This window comes from Aquarana catesbeiana, linkage group LG01, assembly GCF_042186555.1.
Source record: "Aquarana catesbeiana isolate 2022-GZ linkage group LG01, ASM4218655v1, whole genome shotgun sequence".
Lineage (NCBI taxonomy): Eukaryota > Metazoa > Chordata > Amphibia > Anura > Ranidae > Aquarana > Aquarana catesbeiana.
This window is the reverse complement of record NC_133324.1, coordinates 722,301,944-722,321,812: the sequence shown is the minus strand read 5'-3', so window position 1 is coordinate 722,321,812 and position 19,869 is coordinate 722,301,944.

The window sequence follows — 19,869 nt, the reverse complement described above, 5'->3', positions numbered from 1 at the left end:
ATCTTGTGTATGGGGTCTTAAGGCCCATACACATGATACGAAAATCAGATGGACAAAATTCATACGACGAGCTGTCTGCCGGTTTCCAGATCATTAGTACTATAACATTTTTGACGGATGTGAACTCAATGTCTGATTTTGTGATTCCCGCACTCGCAACCACCTGCACCTGTGTTAACCAGGCCTAATATAAAAACTTGGCCAAGGGTTAAAATAAACATAGCTCCCACAGTCCCAAAACATAGGTCACCACTAGGACACACAGAAAACAATTGATTCCTATGTGTCCTATTCACACTGCAGTGCACATTGGAGGTGCGGTACAGTGAGCTGCAATAAAATGCAAGCATGCTGCATTCTATCACAACACACTGGACAGGATCACATGTTTCTGTATAGCAGCGCAGAGTGCCATAAACATAGGCATGCACAGGGGGTGTGCCGGGTGCACATCCTAATGCACACCCACCATGCACATTAGTATTAGTACTCTGTGTGCTGGCAGGGAGATTGGAAAGATCTCCCACTGATCTCTGCCATAAGAGTGTGTGTGTGTGTGTGTGTATATATATATATATATATATATATATATATATATATATATAGGGGGTCCCCAGGTTACAAACAAGATAGGGACTGTAGGTTTGTTCTTAAGTTGAATCTGTTTGTAAGTCGGAACAGGTACATTTTTTAAGTGTAGCTCCAGCCAAAAAAAATATTTTTAAGCTTTTTGGATAGTATAGGGAAGGGTTAACACCCCTGTAACATTTGTTTTGCTGTCTGTGCCGCTGCTTAGAAGATATCACCTCACTTTCTGTCCCAATGACATGTGGATTTTGAAAATTTTGGCTTGTTGTGGAAACAAGCCTTGGTGATAAAGCATCAGTGGAGGTACCTTTTCCCCAAAATAGCTCTTACAGGAGAGAATTTTCCTTCCTAGGGGTAGATTTCCTCTTACTTCCTGTTGTCTGCCTCCGTTTGTAAGTAGGAGTCGTTTGTAAGTCGGATGTTTGTAACTAGGGGACCCCCTGTATATATATATATATATATATATATATATATATATATATATAAATGTAGCGCTGTAGCACTGGTATTTTTAATACAGACGCTATAAGTAAAAATTTAGTTGTCTGAAGCTGTAGTTTAGCTCAGACTGCAATTATTGTAAATTCTGGTTCTGTTTCAGCTTGGCTGATTGTGTGTGGTTTTCCCCTTGGCCTAGGGATGGCGCCCTATTATTGTGGCCAAGGTTGGAAATTGCAACAAGCTGGGCATATTGAGTGCCTCTTTGCCCGGAAACAGTCAGTGGGTGTGGTCTGCCTGCTATGGTCAAATTCTTGCATTTAAAAAAAAAAACTAAAAAAAAACCAAAAAACAAAAAAAAACAAAAAGGAAAATACTGGGGAAAGAGAGCTTCATCTTCTAGGAGATGGGGTTTTGCTTCCTCTGTTGTATATTGATATGTGTGTCTTGGATTTTCCTTTTGTGTTCTGTTTCAGGTTCAACTGGATCTTCACTCAAGCTGCTGGAGAGTGGGTGGTTTAGATAGAGAGTCAGATCTGGGGAACTATATCACCGTAATTCTCCTGTGTGTATTACCGTTAAATGTACAATTTGTTTCCGCTTTACCCTCCCCCCCCCCCCCTTCCTATCCAAGTTTTGAATTCAGGTACTTGACTTTCAGGACTGAGAGTCTTTCTTTTTCTCTTTCAGATGATGAGGACATCGTCTATTGCAGCAGGGGGAGTATGTCGTGCTGGTATTTATAATACAGACTCTATAAGTAAAAATGTAGTTGTCTGAAGCTGTAGTTTAGCTCAGGCTGCAATTATTGTAAATTCTGGTTCTGTTTCAGCTTGGCTGGTTGTGTGGTTTTCCCCTTGGTCTAGGGATGGCGCCCTATTATTGCGGCCAAGGTTGGAAATTGCAACAAGCTGGGTGTATTGAGTGCCTCTTTGCCCGGAAACAGTCAGTGGGTGTGGTCTGCCTGTTGTGCACTCTGGGAGAGGGTACTTAAGAGACAGACCCCATGACACGAGAGAGTTCTGACCTGATGGCCCTCCTGGCCTAAGGTATGTCGCTGCTGTCAAATTATCTCGGGGCCGGCTGACCCGAGGCGTCGTTACTGAAGGTAAGCCCAAAAGTCTTGGGGCCTACCGATCCAGGCATAGTCCTGTGCTGTCTTGCCTGCGGGAAGAAGCCGAGCGACTGGAGGATCCAGGGGAGGACTTTTCAGGAGAGGTCTGCGCAGTAAGGCCCGGTGCCTCTAGAAGAGCAGCTAAAAGAAACTGTTCACCGAGAACTTATGCAATAGAGGGTTCTGGACTGTGCCATTGTTCTAAAAAGTGGTTAATTGCAGGTTACTATCTGGCCGCGTGAGCTGTGGGTGGAGTCAAGAAAGCCCGGGAGCTACATGACCAGAGGAACCAGTGGGAGGAGTCCTCCGTTTACTTGCTGCATGAGATACTGCGTGTGTGTGTCTGAACTTTCAGAAGGAAGATCTGATTGTTGTAAGCCATGTTCCGAATGCCAGGAATGCAGTCTGCTACAGGACCCAGGATTATCCCTGGGGGTACCACTACAAGTGTCAGGCTGCCTGGAACGTTGCTGACGGACACTGGTATTCCCCAGGGCCTACCCCAGAGAAAGAATCTATTCCTGAGGAATCCACGACAGGAACGGGTGAGAGATCTCAGGGGAATGTACATAAAGGGACTGTTTGTAAATTATTGCCCGCAGAGGAGTTACAGAAATTCTGTTTCAATATATTTTATTTTTCAAAAGTGGATGAAAGGAATACAGCACATGTCATAGATACAACGTGAGCCATTTGTCTTGGGGTGACCAACACGGTCATGTGGAAAACATAGTAATCAATGATATCAATTACAAAACCTATCTGCATAAAACAAACATAACTTGTCAAGTGAATTGATCGGGATCCCCGGGTATCAAATATGTTCCCAGGAGCTTTATCCAGTGAGAAGTGTAGAAGGGGGGAAAGCTCCGCCACCCCAACTGGGCACAAGCTGTGGCGAGGCTTCCTACCCCCTCAGCCTCCCCCCATCATGGATAATGAAGCTATTGATTTATCTTGTGTAAATAAAAAGAAAATGTAGAGGGTTAATAAAACTAGTTGTAGAACAGTAAGTGTATAAACTAGTCCAAAGTTTTCTGGACAAGGGAACAATTTCGAGTCCTGTAAAAGACTGCTCAGTAAAATACAAAAAGGGACACACTCATGGGATCACATGGTGTATATAAGAGGGATTTAGTACAGCAACATGTTCGTAAGAATCTAGTTTGTAGTAAAAGTTGGGTCCAGGAGCAGGGTAAATCCTGACCCCCGCTCCGGTCACAACCAGTCAATCAATGGCTGAGATCCAAGACTGACCTAGAGAGGTAGGTGATAGAAAAGAATACGAGAGGAAAGAAAAGGTAGGAAAAAGAAAGAAGGGGTAAACGATAGAAGAGGTGATTACGAGTCGACTGGGGCGAAAGAAAGCCGGAAGGAGACATTCAGGAGGAGATAATTAGAGGGTGACCCCCACAAAGGTGGCCCAGGGTTCCCAAATTTGCTCAAATTTGGCTGAGCGATCCAGGATTACACTTGCCATCTTCTCTTGGTTCATAATCCAAGAGATCTTTCTTTTGGCTAGAAGTGATGAAACCAGTGGTTTTTTCCATGCATGAGCCAGGGTGAGTTTGGCACCTAAAATGATAAAGAATATAAGGCGTTGAGTAATCCTGGAGGCTTCTTTCACTGGGAAGTTAAGGAGCGCTATGAGGGGGGACATTTGGATAGGTATTGAGGTTAGCTTGCTAATCCAGGAGAAGATCTTGTGCCAATATGGTCGGACTCTGGAGCAAGTCCACCATATATGGAGCATATCGCCTTTAAGACCGCATCCCCGAAAACATAGGGGAGATGCTGACGGGTACATGTGCGCCAGTTTTGAAGGGACCAGGTACCATCTAGTCAACACTTTTAAACTAGCTTCTATGAGGTTGGAATTAAGGATACCTTTGTAGGATTGGAAAAAGTTCCTGTGCCACGTTTCCAATGTCCAGTGTTGGGAAAGATCAGATTCCCAAGCCTGCATGTAAGACGTCTTGGATTGCGCGGAGGACAGGGCTCTATAGATTACCGAGATGCCCCCCCCTGCTCACCGGCCTGACCACACCATACTTCGTAGGGAGTTATTTGGGGCCCATTCGGGAGTGTTTTACACCTTTTATGTAAGAAGTTTGAGATTTGAGAGAATCTGAAAGATTCTGAGACAGGCATGTCTAGGTTACTAACACAGAATGCTTTGGAGAGTGGGCCAAGAGGTCTAAGGAAGTGCCCTATTCTGTATAACCCTTTGTCAAGCCACCATTTAAATGCTGATATGTCAAGGCCCGGAGGGAAATCAGGATTTCAAAATAAGTGTTGCAATGGTTTTGTGGGGGAAGTCAGATGTTGGTTGCAACGTAGACTGTCCCAGAGTGCGAAGGAGTGTGACAGGGTTGGGGAAAGTATGGAGGGTCTGAGTTTTCTATGGCTCCAGAGAAGGTAGTCTAGAGTGTGGAGAGGGACTGCCTGTCTTTCTATGTGAATCCAGTCAGGTTGTTCCCAGCGTGAGTATACCGCCGAGATCTGAGCTAAATGAGCAGCTTGCAAGTACCACAGTAGATTTGGAAGTCCCATGCCCCCTTCAGTTCTAGATCTGAACAGGATTGCTTTGGGGAATCTGTGTCCCCCTCTACCCCAAATGTAATTGACGATTTTAGCTTGGAGTTGTTGTAGGCGAGTTTTGTCTACAGGAATAGGGAGGGCTCTAAAATAGTAGAGAATGCGGGGGAGTAGAGTCATCTTAATTGTGTTGATTCTACCCAGCCATGACAATGATAGCCGGGACCACCGGGAGAGGTCTTCCTCCAGTTTCTTGTAGAGAGGTGGGTAATTGGCTTGGTGTAGGAGTTCTATCCTGGGGGTCAGTTTGATCCCCAGGTATGAGATGGAGGAGTCGTTCCAGGAGAACTGGAAGCTCTTCCTGAGCCCGGTCAAGTGAGGTTCTGGGATGGTAATATTGAGTGCCTGTGATTTATCGTAATTAACTCTAAGGCCTGATGCCGCCCCGAATTCATCTAGGAGGCGACATACGTTGGGGAGTGACGTTATTGGGGAGGAAACGAATAGTAAGATGTCATCCGCAAATAATGCGCATTTATGACACTTGGGGCCACTTTGAATGCCTTGAATATTCGGGTTGTTTCTGATGGCTATCGCCAAGGATTCAATTGCTATGGCAAAAATCAATGGGGATAGGGGGCAGCCCTGTCTGGTGCCTCTAGCTATGGGGAAGGATTCCGAGTAAAATCCCTGCAGACGCACCTGAGCCGAGGGGGTTGAGTAAAGGGTATGCATGACATTAAGAAATGAATTCCCAAATCCCCATCTTTGAAGAGTGTTGAAGATATATGGCCATTGGATAGTATCAAAAGCTTTTTGGAGGTCTAGAGAGAGTAAACATCCCTGTCTGGGAGGGCCCCCGTCCCAGTTAGAATTGAGAAGAGATATTATATCAATCGGTCGCCTAGTTTGGTCAGGTCCCTGCCTCCCTGGGATGAAGCCCACTTGGTCTTTGTTAATGTATAGTCTAATGAAGGAGGCCAGGCGGTCTGCAAGGATCTTAGTCAGAATCTTTAAGTCATTATTAATGAGAGATATTGGTCTATAGTTGCTAACCAAGCTGGCATCTTTATCAGGTTTAGGGATGACCGTAATGTATGCCATGTTAAGTGAGGCATCTAGTGAAGTCCCCTGCCGTAGCGCGTTAAAAAATCGGGCCATATAAGGGGCAAGAATGGGAGAGAACGATTTGTAATATGGTATGGAGAAACCATCTGGGCCAGGCGCCGAGTGAGATTTCAAGTGTTTAATCACTGCACATACTTCCTCAGCGGAAATAGGTGAGTCTAGTTTCTGGCGGTGTCTTTCTTCTAATTTGGGGATTCGTATGTTGTCTAGGAAGTGATCAACCGTCTCTGTAGTGGGACCGTTTTCACCACTATAGAGGGATTTGTAGAAGGTCAGGAATTCCCCCATTATTCGTTTAGGGTTCTTGGATTTTGATCTTGGGAAGGGCTGGGGATTTAAATTTCGGGGACAGCCTGCCTGCAAGCATAGGACCAATTCTATCACCTTGGCAATAGAATCGGGATCTATTCCACCGTAGCCATTTTTCGGCCCGTGTGGTCAGGGCGAGGTTCAATGCCGTGCGAGCTGCATCCAACTTGCTGGTGGGGACAGCTCTCGGGTCGGCCTTGTGTTTTTTAATTAAGGCTGTATAATCCTTATCTAACTTCTCTATGTCAGCTTTGTTGGCTTTATTAATCTGAGAGGCAATTTGGATCAGATGACCTCTAATTACGGCCTTATGTGCTGCCCAAAGACAAGAAGGGCTAGTTTCTGGTTGGTCGTTTGTGGTGAAGTAATTGCAAATATTGGTTTCGATTTCTTTGGTTCTAATCGGATCACTCAGGATGGACTCATTAAGTCTCCAACGCCTGCTGGGTTTAGGGCCCAGTGGGCGTTGAATGGAAAGGATCACCAGTGAGTGGTCCGACCAGACTACGTCTTTAATATATGCCCTGTTCGTTAGGGGAATAGAAGCAGAAGCGATGAGGATATGATCGATTCTCGCGAAGGATCTATGGGGGTTAGAGAAGTGTGTGAAGTCTCGTAGGGTGGGATTTACTTCCCTCCATATATCAACGAGACCATGTTGAAAGATTAGTTTGGCTATTCGTAGACTCTGTTTAGTGGGTCTGGTGAGGCGTTTACCAGGGGGGCGAGACTTGTCTAGGCCCTGGTCAAAGGCCGAATTAGAGTCGCCTCCAAATATCACTGTGCCCTCCAGCAGTGGTGTTAGTGTTGTAAACAGGCGTTGAAAGAAGGCTAGTTGGCCTCTGTTGGGGGCATAGTACGAAATCAAAGAATACAGTTGGTCGTCTAATTCCCCCACAATGAGGATATAGCGACCATCAGGGTCCCTGTGTTCAGATTTGAGGGTAAATTTGCATCGTTTAGAGATAAAAATGCCCACCCCCTTTGTTTTATCTTCCGCATTGGCTAGTGTGAAGAAGGGGAATTTGGAGTGTATAAAAGATGGATTGAAGCGTTTGGGGAAATGCGTTTTCTGGAGGAGAACTATGTCTGCTTTTTGTGCATGTAGGTATTGGAAGACTTTGCGCCTTTTTGTCGGTGAGTTTAGGCCTTGCGCATTATGTGATATTATTTTAAGTGGTGTATTTACCGGTGGGTCATCAGCCATTGAGCAGTAGAGGGGGCAGGGCTAGGAAATCTGCAGCTCTTACCATCTGACGTCCACGGATACCAAGACATCCCGCATAGCGTGCGAAGACCGGTGAGATGTCCTGTTGTTGTCCGGATAGATCCCCCCAGTCGACTTCTATGGGGAAATGTAAAATAAGACATTGTTGGGGAAGAAAAAAGAAAAAGCATGAAAGAAAGACGGGGGACAAGAGAGTCTCCCGTAGAGTGGAGGGGACAGAGTCCTCCATCGGAAAGTGTGTGTCACACTGAAGTCCCTCCCGAAGGCAGGGAATGGTCCTGTCCAGGGTAGGGTAATCTACCTGAGCCACTAGACAGGAGGGGGCGCATGAACACCACTTCAGCAGAGTGGCCGTTTAATATGGTTAGCGATTAACAGGATGAAGGCACTGGGGCCGGCATTAACCTAGCACTCTCTCTGCTAACATTGATGTATACTAAGGAAAACTTGGAGGTGGAAGTGCATCAGTACACTGATAATGCTTGTAAAAATTAAACAGTTAACAAACAAATAAATGTGGACCTGGATATATAATGGTGAACTGTGAATAAGGGCAAGGGGTACACAGGAGGGGGAAGCGAAAAGGACTGTAGGGGAAGGCGTACATTTGGTATGGCGCCCCGAAACCTTATGGATTATATAAAAAAAAAAAAAAAAAAAAAATTTTCATCTGCATTAGATAGGCGCCATAAGTACTTCCCGCAACTCCCACCTAGAGGTAGTAATGGAGCATCCTAAAGGGGTCAAAAAAAAAAAAAAATTTTTCTTATTCAGTGTCCTCCCCAGTTTGAGAGGTACCCGACACCGCCTCAGCCGAGGCGTGAGATCATCTAGACAGTGAATGGAAAACCTGTCACGGGAAGCTCAAGTGGGGGGGGGCTCCGTCATCTCAGCCAGTAGCTGAGAAGAAAAGGAGACACATAAAAAAAGGTGAGTTCTGGAGAATAAACGAGTCACGGAAGTCATGGAGGGATAGTTTCCTTGGACTTCTTGGATCTGGCCTTCTCCCAAACCGGATTCAGGGGACTGGTGGGCATATGTCTTTTCGCAGAGTTTGGTTGAGGTCCCAACTGACGGGCATTAGGGTCTTGGTTGATGAGGCCCAGTTGTAGAAACAGTCGTTCTCCTTCCTGCAGGGATCCAAAGGTATAGGCCTTGCCTTTGAAGATTAGTTTAAGTTGGGATGGGAAGAGCCACCAGTATTTAATTTCTCTGTCCATCAGGATTTGAAGTAGTGGCTTTAGGGCCCTCCTTTTTTGGATAGTGAGGGGGGATAAATCAGCAAAGATTTGCAGCTGATGACCCTGGAACACTATTTTAGGCATGGATCTTGATTTCCTCATGACCTCCTCCTTGACGGAGAAGAAGTGCGGTTTCACCACAACATCACGGGGGAGTCCGTCCGCCCTAGGAGGTCTGAGAGCTCTATGAGCCCTATCCAGCTCCAGTCTGTGTTGAGGTGCATCAGGGAGTAATTCCTTAAGAAAGGATTGTATAGTTTCAGGAATATCCTTAAACGATTCAGGGAGCCCCCTGATTCTAAAATTGTACCTCCGATTTCGGTTTTCGAGGTCATCAAGTTTGGCATTGGCAGTCTCTAATTGCTCCTGGAGGGTCTGTATACAGGTAGTGTTCTGATTTGTTCTCAAAATGGTGGAATCTAGGTTGGACTCAATGAGGTCCATGCGGGTGCCTATATGCTGTAGGTCTGCTTTAATGTCATTTGTTATTTTCAGGGCTGTGTTGTGCAGGCCTCTGTCCAGTAGTTCAGCAAATTTGGCAAACATTTCTGCCACAGAGGTCGGTTGTAGTAGGCCTGAATCCCCGGGCTGTATTAGCTGGTGTGCCTGGGGAGGGCCTGCATCCATGGGGGAGTACTCCAGTCCTGTCAGGGAGTGTTCTAGGAGAGATGCGGTGGATGCTGGGGAAGCTGGTTCTAGGGGAGAGTTACCTGTGAAGGAGTTTTGTTGTAGCAGGGAGGGGGATGCTGTGAGCTGGGCACAGGGAGGGCATGAAGCTGCAGAGCAGTGAGGAGCGGCCGCCATCTTAGCTGTCTCAGCGTGGGACAGAGCGGCTTCAAATGCGGGCTTTAAGTTCCTCTTAACTGCTCCCGAGTACATTGGGAGAGTCCCTGAATCTTCCGGTGTCCGAGGGGGGGTAATCCAGGCGCTGAACGCCGGTCCGAGTGCCGCTGCGCAGGCCCGGTCTGCTAAAGCGGGACGGAGCTCCCTGACTAAGCGTCCATGTCAGGAGCCGCCGCGCATGCGCCCCGAGTTACAGAATTCTGAAATAGACTCTCTGTTGTATGTCTCCGGAGATGATGACCTGTTTGAAACCATGTCTCAGGAGATGCTATGGGTAAATGTTGATTATGTTGCTTCAGCCTTTAACCTGTCTAATTGGATAACAATGGACTCGGGCAGTACATCACCTCGAATGGAAACCCCTGCAATTGCTAGTGAGACTGTCACTGAAAATATTAGTTTGTCTGGGCCAAAGAAATTTCCTGTAAGTATGGTGCACAAATTGCCAACTTCCTGTGTACCTCCTGGGTTGGGAAGCACTCAATCTCTGTCGAGGCTTGCCCAATCACAGCGGTTGCTGAACAAACGAGTAGTCATTGAGTATGGACTAGAGTTTTCCTATGTTTCCAGAGAGATCATGAGAGATATCTAGGAAAACAGAGAGAGCTGGTACCGTGAGGATGTTTGGGACTACTTAAAAGTGCCGAAGCCTTTCAGGAAAACAGGTTGTTCTTCAGATATGGATGATCGTTTCAACGGATGTCTTTTGCAGTGGAGCTACGGGAAACACATTTATGCGGATAAAGTGGTCATCTGCCAGCCGGGCAAGGATGATGTTAAATACTTTATTACCACTGTGGATGCACAAGGAAAAGCTGTGACATTGCCTGATCCTCGCTTTTATTGGTGATCCATCACAGTGACTGTTCTGTTAATGCCGGTTCTGGAAGAAGAAAGGCTTTATGCTGTGAGGACTGTGGGGATTAAAGTTAGGTAGTGTTAGTTAAATGTCATCTGCGAGTCAAGATTTTCTATCTGGGGAAAGAGAGCTTCATCTTCAAGGAGATGGGGTTTTGCTTCCTCTGTTGTATATTGATATGTGTGTCTTGGATTTTCCTTTTGTGTTCTTTCAAGTTCAACTGGATCTTCAATCAAGCTGCTGCAGAGTGGGTGGTTTTGATAGCGAGTCAGATCTGGGGAACTATACCACTGTAATTCTCCTGTGTGTATTACCGTTAAATGTACAATTTGTTGCCGCTTTACCCTTTTTTTTCCCCCTCCTTCCTATCCATGTTTTGAATTCAGGTACTTGATTCTCAGGACTGAGAGTCTTTCTTTTTCAGACGATGAGTACATCGTCTATTGCAGCAGGGGGAGTATGTAGCGCTGGTATTTATAATACAGATTCTATAAGTAAAAATTTAGTTGTCTGAAGCTGTGTCTAAGGCCTAAGGTGTGTCGCTGCTGTCAAATTGTCTCGGGGCCGGCTGGCCCTAGGCGTCGTTACTAAAGGTAGGCCCAAAAGTCTTGGGGCCTACCGATCCAGGGATGGTCCTGTGCTGTCTTGCCTGCGGGAAGAAGCCGAGCGACTGGAGGATCCAGGGGTGGACTTTTCTGGAGAGGACTGCGCAATAAGGCCCGGTGCCTCTAGAAAAGCCTGGAGACTCAGTTGGAGGATGCATCCCGGGTCACCTACCGTACTGTACCGTAGGTTCGAAAGAAGGGAACTGGTACTGTGTGATCAAGTCTTGATATTGCAACAAGTCACTAATTACCCAATCCTGTGGCAGAGGATTGTGTAACAGTTAAATCTTAAAGTCTGTGGCAGAGACTATGACCGAGCATCACATCGGCTGCTAGGTCAGTGACAGAGGCCTGTCCGGTGATTGCTGAATCCAGTTATGGAGCTGTTGTCCTCTGGATCAAAGAAAGTGTTCCTGATCTGCAAATTCAAGGTACCTGAATTCCACTAAACCCTTCATTCCTCTATTGCATGTATCTTTCTTAAATAAAGCATTGAAGAAAAAGACTGTGTGTCGGAACTAAAATTACTAAAAGAAGTCTTTAATGGGACCCCTATGACGGATGTGGTGAAACAGTAAAGGAACGGTAAGCCCAATCAAATACCAGCAGCTCCTTCGGGGGGTACGTGCTAAATATCTATCTATCTATCTATCTATCTATCTATCTATCTATCTATCTATCTATCTATCTATCTATCTATCTATCTATCTATCTATCTATACACACACACACACACACGTGCACTCATGTGTGTTTAAGCTTTGGCATGCACACCCTAATGCAATAGGTTGGCAACACCTATGGCCATGAATGAAGTGTAACTTTTGGGCACTTCAAATAAAGTTCCTGCAAAAAACAGAAAAAAAAAGGAGCTGTATGATGAGCTGAAACGCACACCAAGCCGTCCCCCTACTGTCGGCTTGATGCAGTTTAGTGTGTGGCAGCTGCTCATTACTGTGTGAATAAGCCATTCGAAATTCTCCCAGGTTTTTATTACTGTCTATGGCCTACTGTTGATACACACACATACTATCAGTGCATGTGACATCATTAAAGCTAAAGTTAAAGTTTAAGTATGGCAATTTTTACATAGTTGCATTGTTTTAGCTTGGACTAAGACAGGCATGTCCAAAGTTTGTCCTGCGGGCCAATCATGGCCCGTGTTCTGGTTTAATACGGCCCCCTTGATGATTTGGATATATATATATATATATATATATATATATATATATATATATACACATACACATACACAGTTAGGTCCATAAATATTGGGACATCGACAGAATTCTAATCTTTTTGGCTCTATACACCACCACAATGGATTTGAAATGAAACAATCAAGATATGCTTTTGCTGCAGACTTTCAGCTTTAATTTGAGGGTATTTACATCCAAATCAGGTGAATGGTCTAGGAATTACAACAGTTTGTATGTACCTCACACTTTTTAAGGGACCAAAAGTAATGGGACAGATTAACAATCATTCATCAAACTTTCACTTTTTAATACTTGGTTGCAAATCCTTTGCAGTCAATTACAGCCTGAAGTCTGGAATGCATAGACATCACCAGACACTGGGTTTCATCCCTGGTGATGCTCTGCCAGGCCTCTACTACAACTGTCTTCAGTTCCTGCTTGTTCTTGGGGCATTTTCCATTCAGTTTTGTCTTCAGCAAGTGAATTGCATGCTCAATCGGATTCAGGTCAGGTGATTGACTTGGTCATTGCATAACATTCCACTTCTTTCCCTTAAAAAACCCTTTGGTTGCTTTCGCAGTATGCTTCGGGTCATTGTCCATCTGCACTGTGAAGCGCCGTCCAATGAGTTCTGAAGCATTTTGCTGAATATGAGCAGATAATATTGCCCAAAACACTTCAGAATTCATCATGCTGCTTTTGTCAGCAGTCACATCATCAATAAATACAAGAGAACCAGTTCCATTGGCAGCCATACATGCCCACACCATGACACTACCACCAACATGCTTCACTGATGAGGTGGTATGCTTTGGATCATGAGCAGTTCCTTTCCTTCTCCATACTCTTCTCTTCCCATCACTCTGGTACAAGTTGATCTTGGTCTCTGTCCATAGGATGTTGTTCCAGAATTGTGAAGGCTTTTTTAGATGTTGTTTGGCAAACTCTAATCTGGCCTTTCTGTTTTTGAGGCTCACCAATGGTTTACAACTTGTGGTGAACCCTCTGTATTCACTCTGGTGACGTCTTCTCTTGATTGTTGACTTTGACACACATACACCTACTTCCTGGAGAGTGTTCTTGATCTGGCCAACTGTTGTGAAGGGTGTTTTCATCCACCATAGTTGTTTTCCGTGGTCTTCCGGGTCTTTTGGTGTTGCTGAGCGTTTTTTTCTTTTTAAAGATGTTCCAAACAGTTGATTTGGCCACACCTAATGTTTTTGCTATCTCTCTGATGGTTTTGTTTTGTTTTTTCAGCCTAATGATGGCTTGCTTCACTGATAGTGACAGCTCTTTGGATCTCATATTGAAAGTTAACAGCAACAGATTCCAAATGCAAATAGCACACTTGAAATGAACTCTGGACCTTTTATCTGCTCCTTGTAAATGGGATAATGAGGGAATAACACACAACTGGCCATGGAACAGATGAGTAGCCAATTGTCCCATTACTTTTGGTCCCTTGGACCTTGTGGTCCCCCCAGGGCCACAAAAGATATATACCGTATTTATTGGCGCTGCCTCTAAGGGGGCAGGACGAGCACTTTCAGAATACATACAGGAGAATATCCTGTTTACCTGGTGGCTGCATTGGGTGCAATGGTGGGGCTGCATTGATTGCAACAGTAAGGCTGCATTTATTGCAATGGTAAGGCTCCATTCATGGCAATGGTGAGGCTGCATTCATGGCAATGGTGAGGCTGCGTTATGGCAATGGTGAGGCTGCAGAAGGGCACTGATTAGGCTGCATTGATGGGCACTGACCTTTATTTTGTTTCACGGTTCTTTATTTAAAATTAAAAAATTTTTTGGGGGACCTCAAAAGATACATATATATCCAAATAACATGCCCAAGCTCATCTCTTCACCACACACAGCCACAAAGGCAAGAGAATTAAGCAGTATATAAGTGCTGGGACGAACACACTTAGACCGAATTTTAATGGTTCAAAGAATGACAGGCAAAATGTTCACTTCATCAAATCTGGCCCTCTCTGAAAAAAGTTTGGACACCCCTGGACTAAGATAAATATGTATGTGCCATAAGCAATATTCTGTGTTTATAGATTTATGCTTCCTACACTGTCCTTTCCAGCTATCTGCAGCGCTTATCCCCAAAGGAACTGCTGTTTTCTCAGGTCTGCTGTTGACAGAGCCTAACTCTATAAGCAGCACCACACTCTCCAACACACCTGGACTGAAGAGGGGATATGGTATTTCATAAATATATACAATACTACAATAACCAAATAAATTGAAAATGGCAATAAACACTTCAAGTATGTGAATGTATGAGATTGGTAATAAACAAACTGAACAAGGAATTACCCCTTATCCCTATACTGGGGAAGGTCCTCTCTAGGAGTTGATGCTATGACAATGGTCCAGAAGTGTTTGTCCAACCCTTGTCTATGGGCAAGTATGTTGAGGCCCTAATCCAGAGTGCTCAAAATGAAGTCCCTCCAGGTGTAGGTGTCTATACGGTGCCCCCAATAAGCAATGCTGTTTCTTTAAATAGAGTGTGGTAGCAGCCTCTTACCTGTCTCCTCTCACTCTCCATCTGAGGCTCAGGGATGTCCACTGCAGCGATGTCCTCTCTACGACCACATGACACCTGTCTCAACAGTGGCGTTCCCATAAACCAGGCGATGTCTGCTTTTTAGCCTCTCTGCATCCTCAACACTGAGACAAAATTACACTAACAGCCTGCTACACTGTGTGTATATTCAACCTCGTCCTCTCTGAGACTGTATCGGCCCTGCTCCTTAACAACCAGCTATTCACTGCGCCCTGATTGTGTACTGTGCAAATTCAGGTGTTCGCCGAACGAGTGAACAGGTAATGTTTGGGCCGAACCTTTGCTTGGCTTGAACTATTCGCCCAACCCTAGCGACCAGCAAGGGTGAATAGAATAAGTAAGATGTCCCAGTGGAATGCCTTTGATGAAGAAAGGGTGGGGTAAAGGTGTCTGCATACAGTGTTTCTGAATGTAATACTAAGGATGGGCTTCTGCTCACCATTCCTGAAGTTACCAAAGCTCGTAGAGATAAGGTGTCCTGGAACAGGCTCTTGAAGGATCTGCACTCAGTTGAAGATGATCAACTGGCCAGCTGATGACCAAGGAATTCAGCGGTGTCTGTGTGGGCATAGGTGAGAGTGCCCCTGGATAGCCACTCTGCTGATGAGAAGTCAGTAGCTGAGGATCTGCCTCCAGGGATAAGGCTCACTCATGGAAAAGCCCTCAGCACCGTCCAGGCCATGACACCCGCTCACCCCGACCAGGGGATCGAAGCATCTCGCTCCTGTAGCTGCAGGTCTCATGTCCCAAGAGAGCGAGCCCCTCCCCGGGCAGTTCTATTTATCTGCTCACCCATAATTCTTTCTCTTTCCAGCCAGCTGGTAGTTTGCAGCAGCTTCAGATTCATTGAAATCCTGGCTTTACAGACTACATGTTCTACGATCCCTTGTTTTCAGTGGTGGTCTCTCTCTTTCCCTGCAACCAGGAAATGAAGTCATAATCTCCATGCTGGGCACTAGAGGGAACAAAGCTCAATGCAATCTTTGTTAGGGACTATCCCATGATGGCAAAAGCGATATAGCCAGCACTTAGCTACACAAGTTTTTTTCTGTACTTATAGGGAGAAAAGTGAAATTCAATCAAGTAACACAATTTTAGAGATTAGATTACATTAATAATAATGAGTTCTGAAAAGGTAAACTCTAATGCCCCTTTATACACGATCAGAATTTCCAACGGGAAATGTTTGATGTGAGCTTGTTGTCGGAAAGTCCGACCGTGTGTATGCTCCATCGGACATATGCTGTCGGAATTTCCGCTCACAAATGTTTGAGAGCAGGTTCTCAAATTTTCCGACAACAAACTTTGTTGTTGGAAATTCCGATCGTGTGTACACAAGTCCGTCGTACAAAAGTTCACGCATGCTCGGAATCAAGCAGAAGGAGCCGCACTGGCTATTGAACTTCCTTTTTCTCGGCTTGTCGTACGTCTTGTACATCACCGCGTTCTCACGATCAGAATTTTTGGCCAACGTTAGTGTGACCGTGTGTATGCAAGACTAGTTTGAGCCAACATCCTTCGGAAAAAAATTGAACTTCCTTTTTCTCGGCTCGTCGTACATCTTGTACGTCACCGCATTCTCACGGTCGGAATTTTGGGCCAACATTTGTGTGACCGTGTGTATGCAAGACAAGTTTGAGCCAACATCCTTCAGAAAAAAATCCACGGTTTTGTTGTTGGAAAATCCAATCGTGTGTACGGGGCATAATACATTCTTTGGTGAATACAAACTGAGTTATTTTAAAGTTTACTATATTTTATAATTGTTTTTTATAGACACACATAGATTTTCTCTCTGGAGGCATTCTGTCAGACAGTGTCATCAACATTGCTCAACTACTACTCAGGGAGTTTTAAAGACTATCTCAAGGCATCAAGCCCCCCCCTAACTAATCGCTATGTTTGTTTAACCACTTGGCCTCTGAAAGATTTTACCCCCTTCATAACCAGAGCATTTTTTGTTATTCAGCACTGCGCCACTTTTACTGGCAATTGCGCGGCCATGCAACACTGTATGCAAATTGGATATTTATCATTTTTTTCACACAAAAAGAACTGTCTTTTTGTAGTATTTGATCACCACTAAGTTTTCTATTTTTTGCTATTTAAATGGAAAAAATGGAAACGTTTTTTTTTTAAAAAAATACTTTTTATTTTCTGCTATAAAACATATCCAAAAAAATTGTAAAAATCAAATTTCTTCATGAAAGGTATTCTACTACATGTCTTTGGTAAAAAAATAAAAAAAATAAGTGTATATCATTAGGTTTGCATAAATGTTATAGCATCTGGTATAGATATTGGAATTTGTATTTATTTATTTTAATACCAGTAATGGTGGTGATCAGCATCTTATAGTGGGACCATGATAGTGTGGCATTCAATCTGACACTATGCTGATGCTAATTAACTAACTGACATCAATAGTGCATCAATACAGTGACCATTGCCAATACTATACACTGTCACTGAAGAGGTTAACATCTAGGGGCCATCAAGGGGTTAAATGTGTGCCGAACAATGTTTACTGTGTCTGTTATGTGCTACTTTTACTAAGAAATCTTGTTGTTTTTTTTCCCTGCTCTGCACACAGAGCTCCCTTTCCTGAATGATGGAGCTGATCAGTGGGTGCCGGCGATCAGTCATTGGTTGGCACCCGCTGATCAGCTTGTGCTGTAACAAAGCTCAGCATAGCCGAGGCGGCCTGCGCGCGTGCATGCCCCTTAACCGGAAGCGATAATCACAATCACGTATCAAATAAGTTATCCAGTGCATCTGCCCTGCAGCAGAATAGCTGCATGGGGCAGTCGGAAAAAACCCAAAACAAAAAAAAAAACATAAAAAATAATCTAAATGGTTCTTTTGCTTAAGTAACCCTGTAGTCATATGTGATGTGCCAGATTTTGAAATGAGAATAGAAGCTAATGATTGCCAACATCCCTTAATTGAATAAACATGTAAAAAAAACCTCATGGTGGGGCTTTAAATGGCGACAAGTACATTTAAAATATTATAAAGTCTTTATTGTTTTTGCAAAATATAAAAATTCCAATACATATTAAAAGTGGTTATTACAGAATTCCTGGATACAGTATATTCAGTTTTCCATTTGAAGTCACCAAACAAGAGATTTGGATGGTGAACATCCAACGCATTTCGAAATTGCTTTTTTATCTTCTTCAGGGTTGCATAGACATTAGGAAAATTAGTCACTTTCTTTAACCACTTAAGGACCAGTTTTGGATTTTAGGTGTTTACATGTTTAAAACAGGTTTTTTTGCTAGAAAATTACTTAGAACCCCCAAACATTATATATGGTTTTTCTTCTAACACCCTAGAGAATAAAATGGCATTCGTTGCAATACTTTTTTTTGTACCGTATTTGCGCAGCGGTCTTAAAATCACACTTTTTTTGGAAAAAAATCACTTTTTCGAATAAAAAAATAAGACAACAGTAAAGTTAGCCCAATTTTTTTTTTTATATTGTGAAATATAATGTTACGCCAAGTAAATTGATACCCAACATGTCACGCTTGAAAATTGCGCCCGCTCGTGGAATGGCGTCAAACTTTTACCCTCAAAAATCTCCATAGGCGAAGTTTAAAAAATTCTACAGGTTGCATATTTTGCGGTACAGAGGAGGTCTAGGGCTAGAATTATTGCTCTCACTCTACCGGTCACGGCGACACCTCACATGTGTCCTCATATGCGGGTGCTACTCGTGTATGCGTTCGCTTCTGCGCGCGAGCTCGTCGGGACAGGAGGGTTTTAAAAAAAAAAAATTATTTTTATTATTTATTTTACAATATTTTATTTATTTTTACACTGTTTTAAAAAAAATGGTGTCACTTTTATTTCTATTACAAGGAATGTAAACATCCCTTGTAATAGAAAAAAGCATGACAGGACCTCTTAAATATGAGATCTGGGGTCAAAAATGCAATAAAAAAAAAAAAAAAAAAAGTAATTTAAAAAAATTACATTTGAAAAAATGTGCCTTTAAGAGGCGTGGGCGAAAGTGACGTTTTGGCGTCGCTTCTGCCCAGCAGTGTTATGGAGACGAGTGGGCACCATCTCAGCCTCACTCGTCTCCAGACACAGGACGGAGACAGATGCAATCGCCTCCGCCGCTACCGACAGCTCCGGTAAGCGGCGGAGGGCACTGGATCGTGGGGGGAGGGGGGCCCCTCTCCCGCCACAGATAAAAGTGATCTCGCGGCGAATCCGCCGCAGGGACCACTTTTATCTGAAAGCCAGCCACCGCACGAAAACAGGGATACCAGGGTTTTGGCAGCTAGCTGCTGCCATAACAACGATATCCCCGTTCAAAGTTTGGACGTACATCGTCGTGCAGCGGTCGGTAAGTGGTTAAGGAGATGAGTACACCTTGGGTGAATAACCAGAGTTAAAAAGAACAATACTGCATATTGTCCTCCAAACATCACCAAGGGACAGCGGAGTCAGCACCCCACCAGTGAATCACTGGGGTCGGATAAATCACAGCAGAAAGAGTTGTATATATGGTAATTTGGGGTGCCCATGCAGTGCCAATAACTTTTAGGTTTCTTCCATTATAAGATCACCAATGGTTAGGGAATATCACTTCAAATGGTGTAAACATTACATTGTCTATTAATTTAAATCATGCATTTAAATGGAGCAGGTTTGGCTTAGATTTAGATTGTCCACAATAGTCAGAGTGGACAAATAAAAAAGTCAATGACTGAGGATCTTTCCCAAAGCCAAGCTTCCAATATCTGAGATCTGAAGATTAATACAAGCCAGTAGCTGTGTGGTCAGAGAACAAGTATACGTACTACTGTATATGGCTGCCCCATGTACATCTTATGGTTCCAAATTTCAATACATGTGTGGAGTTTGTTTTTTCATGTATCATCATCATTATATAATTTACCAAACATAATCAATACCATCAATCAATAAATGTAGCGCTATGTGTAAAAATATATATAAATATAAAGTGCAAATCTGTAAAATAAATAAATCCTACATATAAATGAATAGTCCATACAATTAAAAAATGAAGAAATAAAACATGAAAAACTCTTCTTTTATCTTTTTACAAGATAAAAACTTTTAAAATCACATATAAACCTCTAGAGTAGCACTGTTGTGTCCACATGCACAGTGCCTGGCTGAACGTGACTATCAGCACTTCCCTTCTAGAAGATTTTAAAAGT